Source organism: Coenobita brevimanus, chromosome 56 (genome assembly GCF_032717465.1).
Source record: "Coenobita brevimanus isolate Jiangsu-jjx chromosome 56, ASM3271746v2, whole genome shotgun sequence".
NCBI classification, from domain to species: domain Eukaryota; kingdom Metazoa; phylum Arthropoda; class Malacostraca; order Decapoda; family Coenobitidae; genus Coenobita; species Coenobita brevimanus.
The window spans coordinates 13,596,615-13,621,216 of record NC_137009.1 but is presented as its reverse complement, the minus strand read 5'-3'; positions in this window follow the sequence as shown (position 1 = coordinate 13,621,216).

Here is a 24,602-nt window from a genome sequence, read left to right as displayed (position 1 = left end):
TCCCTGGGTCCAACTTGAAGTATGGCATAACTGACGTTAGGGTAGGTATTCACCAAACAGACCATAACTCCTATACATTTAAGGTACAGGATGTAGAGCTTTAAAATAGTTTAATAGTAGTACATATATAACATAACATAATCTGCACACTCAGTTATTTGGCTAATATAAGTTGGAACAAACTTTAGTTTTCAGAAACTCAGGATTACCAGACAACCAAAACGGGAAAAAATCATTCATGCCAAGTTTCATTGAAGGAAGGGTTATCAGCGCAGTGTGTGTGTGTGTGTGTGTGTGTGTGTGTGTGGGTGTGTAAGAGAGAGAGAGAGAGAGAGAGAGAGAGAGAGAGAGAAAGAGAGGAGGGGGGGGGAGGCAGAAGGGAGGGAGTTGTACAGAGCACTAAAGAAGTAATTGGACAGTAAAACAAACTCATTTGCCCTCTTAATTCTCTCAAGGGAACATAAATCCAAACTGCCAAGAAAGACTTAGCAAGTAATTTCAGATTAATAGAGGCATTTCCCTATGATGAAAACTTGTCTACATATTCTACCTTTCTTCCCATTACGGCTCGGAACACCATCTCTCCACATCTCTTATCCCATGCTATCAAAAGATGGACAGGATCATGCAATGCTACTCGTACAACGACAAGAGCACTGTGTAATTGAGTAACAAATTTTTCTTCTCTTTTACTGTATCCTATAGCTTCATGACACCATTTGCACCTTACCTGGTGCAGGAAAGTTACGACATCACGTTGTGGCACTGATATATACGGATGGTGAACTTGTCCAATCAATCAGACATGCTTTAAATCTTTGACAGTCATACTATGTTCTATCATACAGTATCATTGTTTTCAGCACTGTATTGACACCTTGCAATGATTATGGTAACGGCCACTTAATATTATACACAATTCTAACTTCATCTACTATTTTTACAATAAGGGAGCAGAATACCAGCTCTTCTCCACATCCCGCATCCCATTGTACCAAAGACTATGGAGGGACATGCAATTCAACAGCGATGAAAACAGCATGCGCATGGTTGTGGAGGGCACCTACTCTTATATCAAAGTACGCAGCTTCCTTGTGCTTCAGATGTTGGTGCACAACAGCAACCCCAAGAGAAAAACTGATCTACATGTGGCAACGGAGGAGTTCTTTCAAGCTGGATCCGTGTGGTATCTGTCCAAAGTAAGTGACAGAAATAGAAACATGAGTCATTTTTAGCATTTCCTTCCAGCTAATGTCAGATTATTTTCTCAGCTTAAACAAAAGACACAAAGTTGAGATGAAATGCACAGTTGTAGTACATATTTTCTACAGCATCGTAAGTTATGGAACTATCATACTGTATAAAACAAAGAGGGGCCTGTTTCTATATGTCAATCACTTAATGACAAGGAAGATGGGGAGTGAAAAGATACCAAGTTTTCAAAACATGATAGTATTAAACCAGCCCTTGACTGGTATGGTAGTCAATGAAGTTATTGCGAATAACAGTAGCTGTTGAGTCATGCAAAGAAACAACAAGAAGCGATGCCAGGACACAGCAAACCCGTCCCCGGCAGTCATTTTAGTGCTGACGTATAAACACAAAAGGATATCTAATCAAAGATATCACATTTCAAATTTTGAGTAAATCGAGCGAAACTTGACGATTTTATGCCCACATGGAATTTTAGGCCCGACTCACCTGACATTGACCCCCCTACCGCTAACTGTGATGTGACCCCCCCTGATGTAGTGAGGCATGTTATAGGAAGCAAATTTGAAAGATGCACCTTTAGATTTTGGTTTCAGGTCGATATGACAAAACTAAAAGGAGTTATGGCAAAAAAAAAAAAAAAAAAAAAAAGTTTACGTATCCCCTTTTTTTTTTTTTTTTTTTACATTTATTGTGGCTACAGCCTAGAGCTTGGCCCAATTTGGTCCAAAATTTAATGAGGTGATTAGAAGGTCATAGCCTATCAACCCTGTAGTTTTAGTCGAAATCGCACTAGAAGTTTTCACGTAAAGTTGTTAACAGACAGACAGGCAGACAAACAAACACAAACCGAGTGAAAACAATACCCGTCCCCAAACCCCTCCAAGGTAGGGACGGGTAACTATATGGTATCATCAATTCACCTTTAATATATTAACCATTAGTATATTAGCCAAGCCATTTACAGCCTCATGTCACCGAACGGTGACGTTTTGGGTAGTTTTCAAATCTTAAATAAGGGAATCTTAAGTCTCGCAACTATGAGCCGATAAGCAAAGGGCGGTATGCTTAGTAAGAACTCTCCACCAGATAAAAGGTGAAGCAATACTGCGCTCTGAAGGGTTAACACCCGTGCTCTCCAAGCAAGTCTTGGACTGTGAGTGTTATATTTTTATCAGTGTGTGTTCTTATCTTACCTAATTGTTCTTAACGTAATTGTATCTTTACAGGAATGAGTCAAGCTCGTACTTTTCTGTGTATTAAACCATTTTTATAATACATATCCTTAAATTTCTGAATAGTTTTGGCACACACTATATCATTCGGCATTGCATTCCACTGATCAATTGCCCTATTTGGGAAACTACATTCCTTACGTCTTTATTATCTCTTTAAATTTTTAGTTTTTTGCACTGTCCTCTTGTTGATGCTTCCCCATAAGTTATATATTCGTTTATGTCATTTTCTCTTTCCCTGAGATGCAATTATATAGCATAAAAATCATGTGTTTTCTTTTCCTTCTATCCTATAGTGTTGGTAGATTCAATTTTTTTCTAGTTTGTCTTCGTAGCTTATATCCCTTACGCTAGGTACCCATTTTGTAGCTGCCCTTCGTAGTCTTCTAACAGATGTGTTTTTTGAGATGTGGATTCCAGACTACTGATGCATACTCCAGGGTTGATCTGATGAATGATGTTATAATCTTTCACAGCATGTCTTCATTTATATGTGAATGCTATTCTCGTATTAGCTAACAGTATATACATGTTACGTACCTTGTCACTGATGTGGTGAGTCGGAGATAGTCTGTTATTGATAATTACTCCTAGGTCCTTCTACGTTTCTGATATGTGTAGGGTTGAAGATCATAACTTATGATACCATTATGGTCTTATATGGTCTTTTGTCACTTTTATCAAATTTAATTACATGACAATTGTCCACCTTAAATTCCATTTGCTATTTATTGCTCCATTCATGAAGAAGAAGTACAATAGGAACCTAGTGCCAAACTCCAGTGCAAAGCCGGATCATCGGCTGCAAGTCGTGTACGCTGGGTGGGCCGGGAGCACAGACATGGCGTCGTGAAAGCAATGAGTCAATGGGAGAAGTGTATCATATCACAGATGGAGCTTTTGAAGTAAGGAACGCAGCTAGATGTCGGATAGAAGACCAATAGAGGTAAGGAAGGACGTATTATGGAAGGAAAAATACAGTGATTCTCGGAGAAAGTCTGCAAGAAGGGGGGGACGTTGGAGGAGAGACAAAAAAGGAAATGAAATACGTCGCTGTAGAGTGTAAAGAGGACAATCAAGGAAAATATGGCGTAGAGAGAATGGAATTGCAACGAGTACAAAGGGGAGGGCGACCACCAGACATCAAATATGAGTGGGTAAGTCTAGTATGACCAATTCTAAGATGAGCTAAAGCAGTCTTCCACCTATTACATGGCAAGGGGTTAGCCAGGGAGAAATAAAAGGTTTAACAACACGTAGTTTATTATTAGAGATAGATTCCCAGGAAGACTGCCACCGGTGTTGAAGGAAGATCGGGCAGAAAGAAAGTTAGAGACTAGTATGAGGAAGGAAAGAGAGGCATCTCTGGCAACAGCCATCCGAGCCATCTGATCAGCACGTTCATTACCCGCGATGCCCACATGTCCTGGGACCCAACAGAACTGGACTGTTTTACGACGACAGGAGATACGGAACAACCATTCCAAGATATGAAGCACTAAAAGGTGAGAAGTAGAATATTTCGTATGTTGTTAGTGACACTGTAACAAACACAAATGTAAATTCCATCCAGTTTTGTAGCCCAAAGGTTCATGAAGCCCATGATATAATTCACAGTGTTGTAACTAAAATGCCGGGAATAACGACTGAGGGCAACACGACACCCCCAGGAGGAGCTTACGGAGGGGCAGACAGAGCGCAACCCGACCCTGGGCAACAAGGACATAAGTCCGCCCGGGCCGCGCGCCCCTATGACCCAGAACTCGCTCACTGCCACCATAGCAGGTAAAGGAAATTACCTTGTGGGCGAGCTGACCCTTGACAGGATCGAGGTGGAGCTATTACTTTAGCTCCAGGCAGCACCCCAGTAACGGCCGGTAGCCACGCCCTTCTTGAGATGGCCTGCAACCGCCCCTTCTTCAAATGGCCTGCAACCGCTCATCCCTTCTTCAGATGGCCACTAGCCGCTCCTGCCTTCATCAAGAGACGCCCGGTAGCAGCTCCAAAGGTGCCCTTGTGACGGCCAGTAACCACTCACCCCTCCTTCAGGAGACGGCCGGCCACTCCAGCCTTCGTCAGAAGACGGCCGGTAGCTGCTCCGAAGGTGCCCCTGAGACGGCCGGTAGCCACTCACCCCTCCCTCAGGAGATGGCCAGTAGCCACTTCCACCTTTATCAGGAGATGGCCAGTAACCACTCTGAAGGTGCCCCTGAGACAGCTGGTAGGCATTCATCCCTCCTTCAGGAGACAGCCGGTAGCCACTCCTGCCTTTGTCAGGAGACGACTGGTAGCTGCTTTGAAGGTGCCCCTGAGACAGCTGGTAGCCGCTCCCCCACACAGGCCATGACCAGGAGCGGGGCCCCTAAAAGGCCACAGCCAGCAGCTGGGCCCCTAAAAGGCCACAGCCAGCAGCCCCTCCTCCATCAGGTGGTGCCACACCCCCACGATGTGACATCCTCCAGGATGAGGGTCCCAGTCCTGAGGACCTGTGGAGAGGCCCTGTGCTATCCCCATGGTTATACTCCGCCCAGCTGGCTCAAGATGGACCCTACCTGACGGACTCCGATGACAACCAACGCTGCAGCTCACTCCTGACAGCTTCCCTGACAGCAGGAGGCCACAGCCACTGGTCCCCCGAGGCCGCCCCCAGGACTCCCAGGCGAGGCCTCTCCCCATCCCGATGCAGACGACCCTCGTCCACCACCAGGTGCCTAAGTGCGTGCTTCAGGAGGCTGTTCAGCCCCAGCCCTGAGGGCCGCATTCCCACTCCCAGCCCTGATAGTGCAGGGTCCTTCACTGCCCCCAGCCCCGGATGAGAAAGGACACCCCTACGAGTGATTCTGTGGCCGATGGATAGAAAGACCACAGGCGGGACTCAGTCCCCATCAGGAGTCGGGCTGTGAATCCTCCCGCTGCCCTGCTAACCACACCGCCGCCCCACCGACAGTGAGTGACAGTGTAATAGTGACCAGAATATTGGGCAGGTAATATCCCAGAGAACATAAGTCCAAGGCCTAGTAATGTGTGATAATTAAGATCCGGGCAAACAGTGACACAGTGAGAGTATGAAGAGAGATCTAATAAGGGTGCAATGATTTCAGCAAATATCAGACTCAGCCTTTATTGTGCAATTCCTGTGCATTACAAGACCAGTGTTGGATAGCTTGACATACGATGGCAATTTTGATGATACTTTAATCCAGGTCAGACGCCTGGTTACTGCTGCCTACCCGGAGGCGGATGACGAAACCCAGGAGCAACACACCTACAACACCCTCCTCAGAGTCCGCCCCAGCATGGTCAAGGAGCGCTTCACGATCCATTACCCAACGAGAGACCTAGATGGGGACATCCAACTTATAGAACGCCTACTGACCTCCTGCCCTACCCCCCAACAAATCAACGTGGTGAATATGTTCCCCACCAACAAACCTGCACCTCCAGTCAAGCCTCGTCTGCTTATGCTGCACACCAGCCCCACCCCAACTCCCAGGGCACACCCCACCCATAGACGCCCCAGACACAAGGAGAACCCTAACCTCAGCCTGATTAATCCCTGGGAGTTCTCGGCGTGCAGCTCCAGGTGCCCACTCCATGACATCAGGGACCAACTTAAGGCTGCTAGATGCAAGCCAATCACCCCAGGCCGATGTAAAGTCTCCTCCTTAGAAAACGAGGAGCCAGCTGACGAACCTGCACCCACAAAAGAAACCGAACCCAGGGAGATGGAACCAGAAGAGAATGAAGGCGGTCCTCGGCAGTTGGATTTTTAGGACTGCCCCTGCACCTCCCCACGGTGGCAGGGGCCACTTCCCCCAAATATCGCCCCCCAGTCTACAACAAGATGAGGCTGGACGGGGTGAAAGCCCCCAGCAGTGTGCACTTGCACGCCCCAACCCCAGCCGACCCCCACTTCTCTCTCTCTCCTCCCTCCCCTCCAATGTCCCCCACCATCACCTCCTCCACAGTGACGATTCCCCCCACCACGAAACCTGGTTGCCCTTGAATAGGACTATGAGCACATCCATCTTGTTCTTCCCCCACCTTCTAACCGGGACCCTCTCAGCCTGCCTTTTGCCACCCACTTTTCTCCCCCACGTCGTGGCACTCCGGATTGCTAACCTTGCTCCCTCCCCCCTAACACTACCCTAAGGGCTCGTAATAGGAGAGATGGAAGAAGTCAATCCTTGCCTCTCCCCCCCCAGCTCCCCCTTCCTCCTGCCCCCAATCCCCAACCACCTCTCCCCCCACCAATCAGACACCCTCCGCTGCCTTCTCCTGGACTTCCAGGACCTGTTTGCGGCAGGACCCGACACTGGACATACCACTTACCTCACAAGATTCACACAACAGGTCCGCCGATCCGCCAGCCATCCCGATGAAGGAATCCTAAGCAATGGGAGGAAGATGACCGCCAGGTCCAGGAAATGAACAAGGCCGGAGTTGTTTCCCCTTGCACCAGCCCCTGGTCCTTCCCTGTCGTGCTCGTGAAAAAGAAGGATGGCACCATGCGTTTCTGTGTCAATTATCGTTGGTTCAACGACACCACCATCAAGGACGCCACCCCACTTCCCAGGATAGATGACTTCCTTGATTCCTTATTCGGCGCTTCCTGGTTCTCCATCCTTGATCTCCAATCAGGATACTGGCAGGTACCAGTGCGGCCAGAAGACAGAGGCAAAACTGCTTTCTCTACCAGCAACATAAAGCACTATGAGTTTAATGTCCTGCCCTTAGGCCTCCATAATGCCACTGTGACCTTCTCATGATTGATGGAGTCCATCCTCAGCGGCCTCACCTGGGAGATCTGTTGGCCTATTTAGATGATGTTATCGTGTTCAGCAGGACCTGGGCCAACCACCTCCAGCACCTCCGAAAAGTCTTTATCCAACAAGCCGGCCTCAAACTACGGCCCTCTAAGTGCGTCCTAGCCGCCAGAACCGTCTCCTTCCTGGGGCACGTCATCTCCCAGGACAGCATCTCTCCTGACCCAGACAAGCTCCGTGCCATTGCAGACATCTCCCCTCCACAACACATACACGGAGTTTGAGCCATCCTCGGCCTGACCTCCTACTACCGACGGTTCGTGAAGGGATTCACCCATATTGCCAAGCCACTCCACGACCTTACCCGGAAGGGAGAACTTTTCCTCCGAATGGATGAGAGACGAGCTGCCTTCCAACAACTAAAGGACAAACTCGTCTCCGCCCTGATTGTGGCCTTCCCCAACTACAGTAATGCCCGTACTATCCGGACGCCCACTTTCCGGACATCCCCACTTACCGGATATTTTGGTCCCGGGATCCAATATTCCCCAAATGGGCCAAAAACCGCAAAAAATTTGAAAAAAATCCGACTTTTCCTGCCCGTAATTTGAACTTGACGCGTACGGTGCGGGCCAGCTGTGTTTTGGTGCGGTGTTCCACCGCCGTCTGCTAGAGCACTCCTACTTCCTCCCCACTTACCGCCCATCTCTCGTTGTGTGTGCACGCTCGTTGTCATGGCTGCCCACGTGATCACTTTTGTGGTGGTGCCTTACCTGCTGCAGGCTCTCCTGCTGCTCTCGTGCTTCTTATTGGTGTGTGTGATGATGGCCCCACTGCCTGAGAAGAGGAAGAGAGTGGTTTTGACTCTGGAGAAGAAGAGGGAGATATTGGACAAGGTGGATGCAGGATGGTCTTCCTCATGCATCCTTCGTGAATTCAACCTGGCCCGATCTACTTTCATATCAAGAGATCCCGAGACAAACTCATGCAGTACACGGCTGACTTCTCGTCGAAAAGCAAACGCAACATGGAGAGGAAGATGATGTTTACTCCCAAGTATGCTGAAGTCGACTGCTCCACGTTGATTTGGTATCGACAACAGCGTGCTGCTGGTGTGCTGGTGCATGGCACGGAGCTGAAGGCTGCTGCTGAGAAGTTCACAAGGCTTCACGACGCCCCAGACTTCAAGAGATCCGAGGGTTGGCTCTTCGCGTTCATGTTACGACATGGCCTTACGAACCGTAAGTCTCATGGCGAAGCTTTAGATGCCAACGAGGATGGAATAGAGGAGTTTCGGCACAAGGGAGGGCCTCACTCTCAGTCAGGTCTACAACGCTGAAGAACTGGTTTATTCTATCACTCTTTGCCTACGAACAGTCTAGCAGAGGAGATGGGGAAGCATGTACCTGGCCGCAAGCTCTCCAAGCAACGGATATCCGCTTTGTGTCGTGCCAATGCTAACGGCATACACCGGCTTAAGCCAGTTATTGTTGGCCGTGCAAAGCAGCCTCAGTGTCTTCGTGGGGTGATGGATGTCCTTCCTGTTATCTGGTACCATTCCTTGAAGGCATGGTTCACCGCCCACATCTTCAAAGACTGGTTCCACCGCCATTTCGTCAAGGAGGTCATCCATTACCAGACGGAGAAACTGGGAATCCCACTCGACCAGGTAAAGGCCCTCCTTCTCCTCGACAATGCACCTGCTCACCCGTGCAACAAGGACTTGGTGGCTGAGAATGGGCGCATTAAGTGCATGTTTCTGCCACCTAATACTACTGCTCTCATCCAACCAATGGATCAAGGAGTGATGATGGCAACGAAGAGGCTGTACCGAAGGAAGTTCCTGGATGAGGTGATGGTTGTTCTCGAGGACGAGGACGAGCGCAGGGAGGGACGGGACACGCGAGGCCAGCGGACTTTGGAAAACCTTTGCCGCTACAACATCAAGTCTGCCATCTACAATTGGGCCAGTGCATGGACGGAAGTCCCTGTCAAGACTCTAGAAAATGGTTGGTCTTGTCTGCTTCTAGGAATGGATGTGGAGCAGAGTTTCCTAGGTTTTGACGTGGATGACTTCCATGCACATCTACATGCGCATGGGGATGATGTTGATGTGGACGAAGTGCGTGAGTGGTTGGATGATGACAAGGGCGATCCTGGGTATCAGACCATGTCTGATATTGAGATCGCATCCTCAGTTGCAGGTGTCAGTACTTAACTTGAAGATTCTGATGAGGACGGCGACGATGATGCGGACTCCTCTCAGCGTGACACTACTTCAGCCATCCCCAAGCCGAGCACACTCCGGGAACACATTGAGTTTGTTCTGGACTACCTGGAGCACCAGGACTGTGACAGGGAGAAGGGGCCCTTGGGACTTGTGGAGGAAGTGTGTGCTTTCAGGCAGCGCATCATTAATCGTCAAAATCGTCGTTCCTTGCGTCAATCAACCATAGCAGCTTTTTCAGACCCATGACCCCCGCTGTGCCCAGCCCTGGCTCCACTCCATTGCCTCCCCAAGACAGGCCCTCATCCTCCGAGCCACAGCCCAGCACATCAGGCATGGTGGAGTCACCACTTGACGTGAGTTTGTGCCTCTCTTCAGAGTCGTCTGCAATGGGTACTCCATCACCGTGACCCAGCGACGCACCCCTAGGTCACCTGCAACAGCTACTCTCAGACTCTGACAGTGATTAAAAGCCTAGAGCTTCTCCATTAGACCACACGGAAATTAACAGTGTTGTGCAGTGAATAAAAACAGTGCATAGTGTTAAGAAATTAGAGTTCTGAGTGAAAAGACAAAGATTTAATAGACTTTCAATGTAGCATAAAGTAACTAGAGTGTGTTATGCTTAGAAAATGGATTTATGAGTGCAAAGACTTTAAGTGCAGAGTGCAACACTTACTTCATTAAGGTACAATGTAGCACAAGTAAGACTAGAGTGCGCAGTGTTAAGAGAATGGAATTCTGAGTGCAAATGACTAAGTTCAGTGCAAGACTTCATGTACAGTGTACTGCAAGTGCATCAGGAACTCCTTCTTACTGTCAGAGTGTGAGAGGAGGCGGGTTATTCATCGAGATGGCCAGGGACTTGCTGTAAGTACCCAGAATGTTTCATATTGTACTGTATTTTCCATACTGTATTTACCTCTAACACCTCAATTCACTCTTTTATGTCCCTCATTGGTGTGAATAGGGTCTTAGGTGCTATGCATGTGCAGTAGGGAGGTGTTTTTCTGAGTTAGGCTAGGTTAGGGTCCATAACTACCGGTCCAGGGGCCAGCGACTTGTTGTAAGTACCCAGAGTGTTTAATAATGTATAAACTCACCTCTAAAATCTCATTTTATGGTTCTTTTGCATTTATTTCAGTCTTTTATGTCCCTTATTGGTGTGATTTGGGTCTTAAATAGGTGCTATGCATGTCCAGAGGGAGTTGTATAGGTGTTTTTCTGAGTTAGGGTCCATCAGTACAAGTCCAGGAGGCTGGAGCCCACTATCTGGATGGGACCACTTTCCAGACATGCCTTTGGCTCTGTTACATCGGATATTGGAGGGATTACTGTACTCCCTTCCATTCCGCCTCTACACTGACGTCTCCCTGACAGCAATAGGTGCTGTGCTAGCCCAAGTCCAGGAGGCCTGTGAACACATCATTGCCTCCTTCAGCTGCACCCTCAATCAGGCGGAGAAGAACTGCGCCACCATGAAGAGGGAATGCCTGGGCTTTGTCTGGGCTTTGGACCACTTCTGGGCATACCTGTCAGGGACCCAAGTTACCATCAATACCGACCACCAATCCCTCCAATGGCTGCTTCAGTCCGACACCCACAATGCCCAGCTTGCTAGATGGCATGAAACACTGGAGGAGTTTAACTACGAGATCTCCTACCGCCCTGGTAAACTTCATACAAATGTGGATGCTCTCTCCCAGCTTCTCATCAATGCCTTAAAGCCCAAGCCCAGTCTCCAACAGTGGCAGTATAAGGTAAGATCCCCTTGGATCCCCCAGCACCTCTTCCAAAAATTACACCCTCAGGGCGAACACATATTTACCCTGTTGGGGCATATCGTTCTCGCCCTCGATGCTGACCTTGACGCCCTCTGACATCTACACACCCACAATGGGATCCACCTGGGCAAAAAGAAGCTCCTGCAGGTTTTCACTGATGCATATTAGACCTCCAACCCATCTACCCTAGCCAAGGATATTGTCCAATCCTGTTGGGCGTGCGCCTTAGGGAAAGACATCACCCGCACTGCCGGCCCGTTGGGCCACATCACTGCCCACAAACCCTGGCAGTTACTATCCATCGATATAGTGGGGCCCCTGCCACCAAAATCAGGCTATCAGTATGTCATCATTCTTGTCGATACATACTCAAAATCCCTCATCGCCTGCCCAGCAAAGGAACATCACGCCATTGCAGTTGCCGACGGAATGATCTGTCATGCTTTCCCATATTTTGGCATCCCACAGGGTATCCACTCCGACAACGCCCTGGAGTTCACCAGTAAAATCTGGCAGGAGTTAGCTCAAATCTTCAGTTACCACATCTCCCACTCGTCCCCCCACTGGCAACAGGGCAACACCATTTGCGAACAAAGCCATCGCACCTTAACCCGCCCCATCCTGACGTTTTCTGGGCTGTGGTACGCCCCAGTCCCAACATTTTTGGTCCTTTTTTTTTTTAGGCTCAAACATTCGCTTTTGGTGAGAAACATCGAAAATTCATAGAGAAATCGCTCACCTGAGGTTTAAAATACTCGATTCAGGTATGAGTACCTCCTTACCTGACTGGGTTTTCTAACAGGCTGGCACCAAAGAAAACGAGTTCTGTGGAAGGGTAACTACTTCATCCACTCATAAACAGTATTTATTTATTTACTTGGTACGAATTTATATGAAGTACAAGAGTATATTGGTTTTCAAACAGTAATATAGGCATTATAAGCATTGTTTCACTCACTAACTCATCACCATTCATGACCTTTTTTTCCCACATTATCTGATCATCATTTCTGACTGTTTCTTCCTCTAATGCTATGTAAACTTTGTCCTCCACATTGTCATCGATTGGGGAATCAATCTGGCTCTGAATATCTTTATTGGCCAGATCACTGGTAACAGGTGAATTGCCGAGACAACGGCTTGCGGGGGGGAGGGGAGAGGTTATGCGGTGTAAGGCATTGTCCCTGTTTGGCATCTTGTAGAGGAATAGAGGAAGGTGTCCAAAAATCACTTGCGAAATCACTCGTGAAAATTGAAAATTGTGCAAATTAGGGACCTTGCAATGTTCTATCTATCTATCTATTGCCAGACGCCTCAATCCTGTTTGGGGTGGCCACAAACAAATCGCCTCCAAGTCGCCCTGTCCCCCGCCATTTCAATGCCCTGCTCCCAACTCACACCCCCCTCTCTCATATACCTCTCCACTCCATCCCTCCATCTCATCCTCGGCCTCCCCCTCCCTCTTCCCCCCTCCACCTCACTCACATACACTCTCTTCGTCAGTCTTTCACTCTCCATCCTCTCCACATGGCCAAACCACCTCAGTGTGTTCCTCATAATGCTTCCTATCACATCCACATCCACACCACAACACTCCTTTATATCCTCATTCGTCAGCCTGTCTCTCCATGTGACTCCACAGGCTCCTCTTAAATAACTCATTTCCACTGCTCTCATTCTTGACTTGTGTCCTTCCAACAACGTCCAAGCTTCACTTCCGTACGTTAGAGTTGGTATCCCAATACTGTCATTTAGTAACTTTTTCACTTCCATGCTCACTTCCCTGTTTCTTATCACTGCTTTCAAAGAACCAGCAACCTTTCTTCCCTGCTGTACCCTTTCAAGCACCTCATCCTCCAAACCTCCATCCTTACTCATCACACTACCCAAGTACTTAAACATACTCACATTTTCCAATTCCTCACCATCCAACCTCGCTGTACATTCACTGACTTCACCTCTCTCAAAGACCATCACTTTACTCTTCCCTACATTCACCTTTAGATTCCGTTTCTTACACACTCCATCAAGCTCATCCACCAAGCCTTGCAGCCCCCCTTCGTCTTCACCCAACAACTCAGTATCATCTGCAAACAACAGTACAGGGAGTTTCCAAACACTATCCTCTCTCACCAGGGCCACTTCAACATCCACTACCCTACCTTGTACCTCTTTTATTACCCCATCCATGTACAGATTGAACAACCATGGAGACATGACACACCCCTGTTTCAACCCAACTTTCAAAGAGAAAAATTCACTTAGTTCACCATCCACACGCACTGCAGCCTTCGCACCATCGTACATACTCTGCACAGCATTCAACAACTTCCCATCTACTCCATATATTCTTGACACTTTCCACAACCCTTGTCTATCCACCCTGTCATATGCTTTCTCCAAATTCATGAAAGCCGCATACAACTTTTTCCCCTTCTCTAGAAACTTTTCCACTAAAGATCTAAGAATGAATATCTGATCTACACAACCTCTTCCCTTCCTAAAGCCTCCCTGTTCTTCTCCAACTAATTTCTCTGTTCTTTCTCTAACTCTGTCAGTAAGTATCCTACCATACACTTTTCCTATTATACTAAGAAGACAAATGCTCCTATGAATATCACACACTTCTTTTTCCCCTTTTCCTTTGTACAAGGGAATAATTATACCTGACTTCCAATCCTCCGGGACTCTACCTTCCTCCCAGGCCAATCTGCACATCTTCCACATCCATTCTACTACTATCTCTCCCCCATGCTTCAGCATTTCACCACACACTCCATCAATTTCTGGGGCTTTCCCCGATTTAACTTTCTTCATTGCTTCCACAACTTCTATCCTACTGATTTCTTCCTGTCTTCTCACCTCCCTCCTTCTCCCAGCCATTCCCCAGCCACATGTACTTGCATTACTTCCATCCTCTACGTTCAACAATTCCTTAAAGTGTTCTCTCCATCTGCTCACTTTTTCTCCCTTCTCCACTAGTAATCTACCATTTTTATCTTTCACTCCCCTGCTAACTTCATTTCCACCCTGTCTTACTCTTTTCACCTCTTTCCAGAACATTTTCTTACAGTCCCTCCACTTTACACTCAAATTCTTTCCAAAGTCCTCATCCACTCTCTTCTTACTCTCTCTTACTAATCTTTTCACCTCTCTCTTTCTTTCTACATATAACTCTCTCTTCCGCCTCTCAACTTCTTCCACGCCCCTATTTCTCATCCATTCATTGTATGCTTTCTTCTTTTGTGCCACAGCCTGTCTCACCTCTTCAGTCCACCACGCTGTTCCTTGCACCCCCCTCCGTCTTCTCTTCCTTCCACACACCACATCACATGCTCCACATATTTCTTCTGTAAATATCCTACACACACCTTCCACGTCTCCCATCTGCTCCAGTTTATATTTGCCCAATCGTTCCTCCACTTCTCTCTTATACTCTGCCTTTTTCTCATCCTCTTGTAACCTTTCCACTCTCCTTGCAACTACTCCTTCCTCTCGTCTTTCCCTTCTTCTATTCCTCCATCTTTCTTGAATTCTAATTCTGGCCACCACCAAGTAGTGGTCAGAAAGTCCACTCCCCCAACCTCTATAAACTTTTGCATCCATTACACATCTTCGCATCCTTTCATCCACACACACGTAATCAATCATTGCCTTCCTTTCATTCAGTTCACCACCCACCCTTCTCATCACTAGCCATGTATTCCTGTGGATTATTTTATGCCTGAAGAGGGTATTGGCTATCACCAACCCCCTTCCACCACAAACGTCCACTAACGCACTCCCATTCTCATCTATCTCAGCAGGCACACCCCACTCACCAACTATTCCATCCACCTTCATATTCCCAACTTTACCATTCATATCACCAACCAAAAATACTCTCTCATTCCTTCCAAACTTTTCCATGCACACTTCTAAATTTGTCCAGAACTCTTCTCTCACTCTTCTAGCACGATCTTGCATTGGTGCATACACACACACAATCACCCACATTTGTATTCCAACTTTCAACTTTACCCACACAATCCTTGACCCAACTGATCCATACTGTCTTATGCTCCTCTTCCATCTTTTACTCACAACTATACATACTCCTTCCTTGGCCCTCTCATTCTCACCTACTCCTGCACATATACCCCATCCATACTCCCATTCTCTCACACTTTCTCCTCCCCATTTTGTTTCAGTTATTCCACATACATCCAGTTTCGCACCCTTAAGCACCTGGACAATCTCTCTCTCTTTCACCCCATCATTCGCTCCCCTTACATTCCACGTTCCGATAACCATGTCCTTTGTCGTCATCGTTTGGTCAGTCCTTGTCCGAGGCTTATTGTTTGTTTTTTTAGTTAATTGTTTTCTGGGGAGGGGCACTAACCCTCCGCCAACCCTTTTAGTCGCCTTTTACGACAAGCAGGGATACTGGGGGAGTATTCTTGAAAAAAAAACCCTACCCCCAGGGGCAATGTTGCCGCATTAATTTACGGCTCCGGGATATGAGTGCACATCATGTGAGGACGTGAATTCACGCCTCCGGGACGGGGCGGGTTAATGAACCAGCTCTGCACCCGGATAGAAGAAACAAAGAATGATATCAGGTCCGCACACATCAAGATTGTGCAATGGGGCATTAACTCTTGCCCACGAGATGACCGCATATCGCCCTACGAATGTGTGTTTGGGGAAGCGCCTCTCCTCCTACCAATGTGGCGACACCTACAACCCCCCGCAACCTCCCCCACATCTGATCCCCTTTACCATCTCAAAAGGCGGCTTTCTCACCTGCATAATAGCTTGGACCTCCAACCTGACACCACCCCCAACCTGTAAAAGTCAGGGGACACTGTTATGATAGCACAGCTCCCTACACCCCACAAGCTTGCACTTTGCTTCACAGGACCCTACACCAACACCAATGTCCCCAACCCCAACCAAGTGATAGTCGATTACCATAACACACCCCGCACACTCAGGAATCGCCATGTGTGCCCATTCTGTGCCCCCGTTTCTCCAAACCCCACCCCGTGCCCCACGCCACCCTCCAAGCCTGCCCCACCTCCCCCTACCTCCTACGACTGCTACATGTCCCCCTCACCTTCACTCTCAGCCTCCCCCTCCCCATCCTCTGCCTCCCCTCCCCCCGTCATGCCGCATCACGCTTCACCTGAAGACTCACTGACGCCGCAAATTCCCAACCTCTCCCCCACCCCTTCCCTGCAATCCTCCCCATCCCCCACACCCGCTACCACCTGTCCCGCCTATGCGCCAACCTCTCGTCTGCCCAACCAGCCTTCTCCCCACCCACCACCGATCCCAAACCCCAGCCCTGTAGCCGCCCCTCCACCCTCACGCTCTCCACTTGCCTCCCCATCCCGCACCACCACATGTCCTGCCCACAGACAACCTCCCCTCCACCCGCCCACAGTGCACCCTGCCCAAAGCCCATCACCACTCCCAGCTCCACCACTGCACCACCACGGCTACGCAAAATGCCCACCTCCCCATCACCCTAAACTCCACCACACTGCCCACACCCACCCAACTCACCACCCACACTCACCATAAAAACCACCATCACACGCTCCGGCCTCCTTTCCCGCCCATCTGCCCAATGTGCCCCGACCCCTATACCACCCACCTCACCACAACACCACAATCCCCCTCCCAACACAGTCATGCTACACCAGGCCCAAATCCCAGCCACCACCACTCCCCAGAGACATCACGCCACATTGCCCCGTCATAAAACCTCAAGCTCCATGGCGATCTCCGGCATTCAGCACAGCTCCCTACAGGAGACAAGACCTATCCACATGAGAATCTGACGAGCCACATGGGCGCCGCCCTCCAGACACAACCATCGTGTCTGTGGCCCTCTCCACCTCCTATGTCTCCTCCGCACCACCACCGACACATCCACTCTTTTCGTCACTTGTGACACCCAGATGCACGAAAAACCCAGCCACAACAGCATGGAACTCCCTCCTTCAACATCTCCAACCCGTGTACCACACCAACAACACCAAATTCTGTTACCTTCAGTCACAGGGAAGTGACTTTCTCCCCAACGACGGTGGTAAAATGCCGGGAATAGCAACTGAGGGCAACACGACACCCCGAGGAGGAGCCTACGGAGGGGAAGACAGAGCGCAGCCCGACCCCAGGTGACAGGGACATAAGTCAACAGGGCTACGCGCCCCTATGACCTGGAACTCGCCTGCCGCCACCATAGCAGGAGAAGGAGACTACTTTGCGGGCAAGCTGACCCTCGACAGGATCGGGGTGGAGCTATTACCCTACCTCCATGCAGCACCCCAGTGATGGCCGGTAGCCGCACCCTTCTTGAGACGGCCTGCAGCCGCTCACTCCTTCTTCAGGAGACGGCCAGTAGCCGCTCCTGCCTTTGTCAAGAGATCACCGGTAGCCGCTCCAAAGGTGCCCTTTAGATGGCCCCTCCTTCAGGAGATGGCCAGTAGCCGCTCCCGCCTTCGTCAGGAGATGGCCAGTAGCTGCTCCGAAGGTGCCCTTGAGGCGGCCAGTAGCCGCTCACCCCTCCTTCAGAAGATGGCCAGTGGCCACTCCCAACTTTGTCAGGAGACAGCCGGTAGACGCTCCCACCTTCATCAGGAGATGGCCTGTAGCCGCTCCGAAGGTGCCCCTGAGACGGCCGGTAGCCGCTCACCCATCCTTCAGGAGATGGCCGGTAGCTGCTCCCCCACACGGGCCATTGCCAGTAGCCGGGCCGTTAAAAGGCCACGGCCAGTAGCCAGGCGCTACGGCAGGAGATGGCCAGCAGCCACTCCTCCGTCAGGTGCTGCCACACCCCCACGATGTGACATCCTCCAGGAGGCTGTTCGGCCCCAGCCCTGAGGGCCGCACTCCCACTCCCAGCCCTGACAGTGCAGAGCCCTTCGTGATGTGATTTACTGCTGTATGCTTTCATCAGTATGGTGGTCTCTGGAAAAGTGAAAAATGTCGTCTGACTGATGGCACTAGTTGTAGTAGCACCAGTCATGACAGTGGTGAAAGGACCAGTGGTGACAGTGGTGAAAGGGATGGTAGTGATTGTGCTACTACCAATCTCTACAGTGCTTATCACAGCCGTCTTGACTGCGGGTTTGCCCTTATCACTCATAGGGTCATATTTCACCCTCGCTCTTCTGCTCCTTACTCTCTCCTCCTCAACATATGCACTTTCCATTTCACTTTCACTGCTCCTTTCTTCATTCTTACTTCCACTGATTATTTCATGTAAGGTAATCTTTCTCAGATAAGCCCTTGCGAGACATTTTTCGGGTTTAGTGTAATGTAACTATTGCAAGGGAACGGTAAAAATCGGTTAGGAATTTTCAAATCTGGCTTTCTCTGAAAACGTAAGAAACACTTATAAACATTCATCACAAGCACACTACACTATATAGAACACAATATCACTATACACACGTAAGGTATGGATGGTGCGGTAGTAGCCAAATGCAGGTTTAAATGCCCGGACGCATACTCACACACTCTTCCAGCCTGACTGATGGGACAATACTGAGCTAAATATAGGCCACTTACCCTTCCGATAAGCTCCCGGCTGTTGCCATATATTTCCCCTGGACCTGGCAACCCTCAGCTTTGAATCGACCAAATTTGACGCAAATCCATCCACAGGAAAAGATTCTATGACCATTTATAGGGAAGTTGTGTGATGTTGCATCATTGATTACTCTTCAGATTACAAGGCTTATGACTCGCGGTGTGTCATCTCGTGCGAGGGGATTAATAGATTAGTAACAGATGATTTTCCCTATCTAAACCCAAACTGCCTTTCTCTTATAATACTGTGTTCAAGGTGGTTTACCCAAACTCTTATCAGCTTTTCTAACATCTTACTTATAACACTGATCAGTGATACTGCTCGGTAGTTGAGTGGATTCTGTCTGTTCCCTTTCTTGAATAGGGGAACAATGTTTGCTTTCTTCCAAGCATCAGGTAGTTTACCTTGACTTAAGGATTCCTTGAATATTAACCCCTAAACCGCGGGCTTGTTTTGCTTTGACTTATGCTCTGACAGACTCTCTAAAAATATTTGCCAAAAATCAGTTATTAGTCATAGAATATCAAAATTACATATGCATATGGCACATACCTTCAGCTTTCTCCTGGGATGTTTGTTGAGCCTTCATCGAGTACCGTAGGACTTGTGGAGACCTCTGAAGTTGAGTAATGAAGTCTCCACTTTACACTTCCCGACAACCAGTAATATGATTACAGCCTGATATTATCACCAGAAACACTATTCTATGATTTTCAAATAGTTTGGAATCCATACCCCCCCAAAAAAACACTGTGAAAGTAATGAAAATTACGAGTGCGTATGACCTTCCCACTTGCGATCGTTCGCCACTGGTGTTCTGTCATTTATTATTTAAAAAAAAACACTCACACTTTATATTTCTATTACTATATAACACTCATATATATCTTCAGTGTTTATCCATAAGTTTCCTTCAGTAATAGTAGTTTATTATCACTGTAGGCATTCAAATTCTCTTTCAGTAAAATACATATATTTCACTTTCTCGTCCTGTATACTAGCGTTGAGAGTGAATGTCACTTTCACCTTCACTTTCGTAACTCATAGTATTCATATAGGCTAGAGTGAAACTTTCACTTTCATTACTCCTAGTATACTGTATATACTCGTATTCTTATATTACTACTCATTTACATTTCTATTTACATTCTCTATATTATTTACATTTCTATTTTATTTACACTGTGTTAGGCACTGTCACTTGCAGTAACTTATAAAACTATTTTCCACTGTTCACTTATATTTACATTGTTACGCTGTCCGCCTTTCCGTTCCCACGGGTGCAGCCGTTACAGCTGGGCTAGGGGATTATGCAGTATGTATCCGTGTCATTCGCGGAGTTTAAATTAGCGAGTGTTACAAGTTCTTTTGTTTCTTTCGTTCCCGCCACTGAGGGCAATTTTATTTCATACCATGCTGAGTATGCATTTGATTATTTTGATTGTCTTGTGTGAGCTACAAGTATATTTAATAATGTTTTGCTTGCATTAGAAGTACCAGTTTATTGTAGAGAGAGAGGGGCACGAATATAAGTTCTTATTAATTAATTTGATTCATGCGTTCGCGCTTGGCCGTGCACGAGCCTTGATCAGGGCCAGTCTCTTCCCAGCCAGCTTTAGTATCGGGTGCTTGTACACTCTCTCTCTCTCCCCAGTCATTTTTATGCCGAGCTGGCGTTTTTGTTTAAGTTTATTTTTACTCATTTGTTTGCTGACTGAGGGAAGTAGTTATTTTATTTTGTTTTTGTAACTGTGTTGTCTTTGGAGGGCCAGTTTGGCTCACCGTGGTCTTCTCGCTGCCTTTGTTAATGTTCCCCAACACACGTACATACACACACACACCCCTAACCCCTACACTGTTTAATCCCATCTCTCTGCACAAGGCTAGTGAGAACCATCATGAGCTATTAACTGCGTTCCCCCTTGGACACGGGTTAAGTAGAAAGTCGTCACCACCGGAAGTAAGTGGGAGGTGTTCCTGTATACTGTCTCGGGCGGTATTACTTCCGGTAGTGACGATAGTAGGCTAGATCTATAGGTAGGCTGTTCCGTTTTATTATCAAAGTACAGAGTGTTGCGTTCTTAAATAAGTACTTTTCCGTTGTGCAGTTTTTTCTCTAGTTTGCGGAGTGTCAGTGCCGGGGTCTGTGTTATTTTTGCAACGCAGTGGAGGCCGACCATCTAAGGCTGACTTGTTGTCTTTTTGTAATAGCCCCGGGCTGGCGCAAACTGTAACAGTGGCGACCTCGCATCAGGATATCCTAACAGTGCCTTCTTCTTGCTAGGATATCGTTACCTTGGCGTTCTCTGTGCTTTGAGGTGAAGTTGATGTGTGTGTAGTTTCTCAGTCAGCATTAGTATTTCATTATTTAGTACTGCCATTGATTTGTCGCCATGGAGTCACGCGTGTCTACGCCAGATCGCGTACGTGCTGAGTCACCTGTGGATATGGAACAACGAGAGGCACATAGCAAAGGTACTCCTCGTGTGAGCCCTGAGTTTGACTATGGTGCTGAGTTGCCTCGTTTCGCTACCCCACTGTTACCATCTATGATGCCGCTGAGCCAGTTTAGAGCAGTTCCCCCAGGTATGTCTGGTGCTTTCCCTGGAGTTGTTCATTCCACTCCCATATACCCTGGAGCCTTGTCACCGGAGGCTCAGTTGCAGTTGGAGTTGAAAAAGTTGGAGATGGAAATGCAGCGTGCAAAAGAAGAGAGGGAGATGCAGCGTGAAAAAGAAGAGAGGGAAATGCAGCGTGCAAAAGAAGAGAGGGAGATGGAGTTGCAGCGTGAAAAAATGCGATTTGAGCTGGAGAAGACTCGCTTGGAGCTGACTGCTAATAGACCAACTTCAGATACCCAAACCTCAGGCCGTGCAGAGGATAGGGAGAGTTGGTTCTCAAGGAGTCTAAAATTAGTGCCAGCATTTGATGAGTTGAAGGTGACAGAATGGTTTGTCAGGTTTGAGAAGAAGGCTAGGGAGTTTGAGTGGCCAAGGCAGCGCTGGGTGGGGTTGGTATCTAATGTGCTGAAGGGAAAAGCCTTGGAAGTGTATAATAGGTTGAGCCCTGAGGATGTAGATGATTATGATGAATTTAAAACAGCTATCCTGAAGGCATATGAACTTAGACCAGAGGCTTATCGGTTGTTGTTCCGTGGTGCTCGGAAAAGGCCTGCTGACACCTATATGGCTTACGCCAGGTATCTGGAGGAGAGGTTAGACGAGTGGTTGCTGAGTGAGAGCGCCACTTCGTATAACGATGTGCGTGAACTGTTTTTGATGGAACATTTTACCAACATGGCTGACAAAGAAATTGGTGTTAAAATTAGGGAGAAGAGATTTAAGACCGTGAAGGAAGCAGCGACGTGGGCTGATGACCGGGTGTTTGCCTTGCGGAGTATGGGGGTCAAGTATGCTAATTTTCAGTATTCCAGGGAGAGGACTGTGAGTGGCCCTGCCTGGGATAAATCTCCCGTGAATCAGTCCAAGGGAAGTACAGAGGAGAAAAAGAATGCAGGGAGAAAGAGCCCTGTATCCAGTTCGAAGCTAGTTTGTTACTTTTGCAAACAGAGTGGGCACATCAAGCCTAACTGCCCTAAGTGGAAGGCCTCCCAAAATGCCAAACCAGTGGCACTAGTTATAGGTTCGAGTCAGGTGAACGAGAGGAGTTGGGAGGGTGGTAACGGTGAGGGAGAAGTCTGTGGAAAGCTGGAGTGCAGCTGGCTGTGCTCGCTGCCAGCTCAGGCTGAAAAAGTTACCCAACATGCTACGCCACCTCCGGATGAACTGCCTCAGAAATCGTCCCTAGACTGGTGTAAACCTTTTATATGTCACGGCACAGTGAAAATTCATGGGATCAGTTATCCAGTTACTGTGGCTCGTGATACCTGTGCACAACAGTCTGTGTGCAGAAACGTGACTGGAGGGCCTGTAAACTCAGGGAAGTATGTGCTGTGTAGAGGCATGAACTCAGATGAATACTATGATTATGTTCATGTGGAACTCGATTGCCCCATTGTTCAGGCTGCAGCTCAAGTAGCTGTTGCTGATGTAATGCCACTAGAGGGGGTTGATTTTCTGCTGGGGAACGACCTGGCTGGGGAGAAAGTATTTCCATCTCTTCCCCCACCAGTTGTTGTGGCAGAGAAGTGTTTTGACGCCCCAGAAATTGGTATTGAAGTTGATGCAGAAGTGGAAGCCATGTTCCCGGTCTGTGCAATTACAAGATCTATGGCACAGGTTGCAGCCCGGGAGGAAGAACTGGTGAAGCCACAGGTTCTTGGGGTCGACTGTGATGAGGCAGGGCCACCAATGGAGGAACCTAGTGAACAGAGTGTTGCTGTAGTGGGTGAGGAGAGTGGGAATGCGTGCATGGGCGCCGCCCCACTTCCCACTCAGGACACTAGAGGTGGTGCTGAGTGTGTCTGTGTGGAGACTGAACCCAGCCCACCGACTGAATTAGAAGAATTTCAGGACGCTGGGGTCGACTGCGGGGATGCAGGACCACCGTCAAACGCGCCTGAGGAACAGAGTGCCTCTGTTGAGGGTAGAGGTGATGATGTCAGTGTGGAGTCTGACATTCCTACCCCTGTCGAGTGTACTAGAGGTGGCACTGAGATTGATCGCCCTTCGCAATCCAGTGTCCCGACCAGTTCCTTATCTCAGTCCTCAGTAGAGCTGGCGGGTGTTGGGTCAGCAGAATTGAGGGTGAAGCAACAGGAGGATGTAACATTAAAGCCCTTGTTTGCTCGAGTAGGGGAAGAAAGAAGTATGGAGTGTGGTAAGGAGGAGTTCCTGATTAAAGACAATGTTTTACATCGCCGATGGACGCCCATTGGCGCCACGATGAATGGAGGAGTGGGTGAGTTAGTGCAGGTGGTGGTGCCTGTGCAGTATAGGGTGCCGTTAATACAGTTAGCACATGAGGGACCTTTAGCAGGTCACTTGGGAAACAGAAAAACAGTGCAGCGCTTAAGGTATAACTTTTGGTGGCCAAGTATGCCGGGACAAGTTGCTGCGTACATCAAGAGCTGTCACACGTGTCAGATAGTGGGCAAGCCTAATCAAGTTCTTCCTGTGGCCCCTTTGACTCCCATTCCTGCAGTTGAACCTCCGTTTACCCGGGTAATCATTGATATCGTGGGCCCTTTACCTCCTACTTCTGCTGGAAACAAGTATTTGTTAACCATAATGGATGTTACAACGCGATACCCAGAGGCTATACCAATCAGAAGCATGCAGGCGAAGTCAGCAGTCAAGCAACTTATCCTGTTCTTTACTCATTTTGGCCTGCCCAAGGAGTTGCAGTCAGACCGTGGAGTAAATTTTACATCTAATTTATTTAAGCAGACAATGACAGAGTTGGGCATCAAACACATTTTGTCCAGTGCCTACCATCCGCAGTCACAAGGTGCCCTGGAGAGGCATCATCAGACCTTAAAGACCATGCTGCGCACCTTCTGCTATGATAGTGGAAAGGATTGGGACCTAGCGGTACCCTTTGTTATGTTTGCAGTGAGAGAGGTACCAACTGAGTCGTTAGGGTTTTCACCCAATGAGTTAGTGTTTGGGCACAGAGTTCGTGGTCCCTTGGATGTGGTGCGAGAGGCCTGGAGTAACAACAAATCTGGCAACCAGGAATCCATGCTTGACTATGTCTGCCGCACTCGGGAGAGACTGCATTGCGCTTTAGAGCTTGCCCGTGACCATCTAATCGGGGCTCAAGCGAAAATGAAGGCTCATTATGATAAGAAGGTCAGAAGTCGTGAGTTTAAGCAAGGAGATGAAGTTTTGG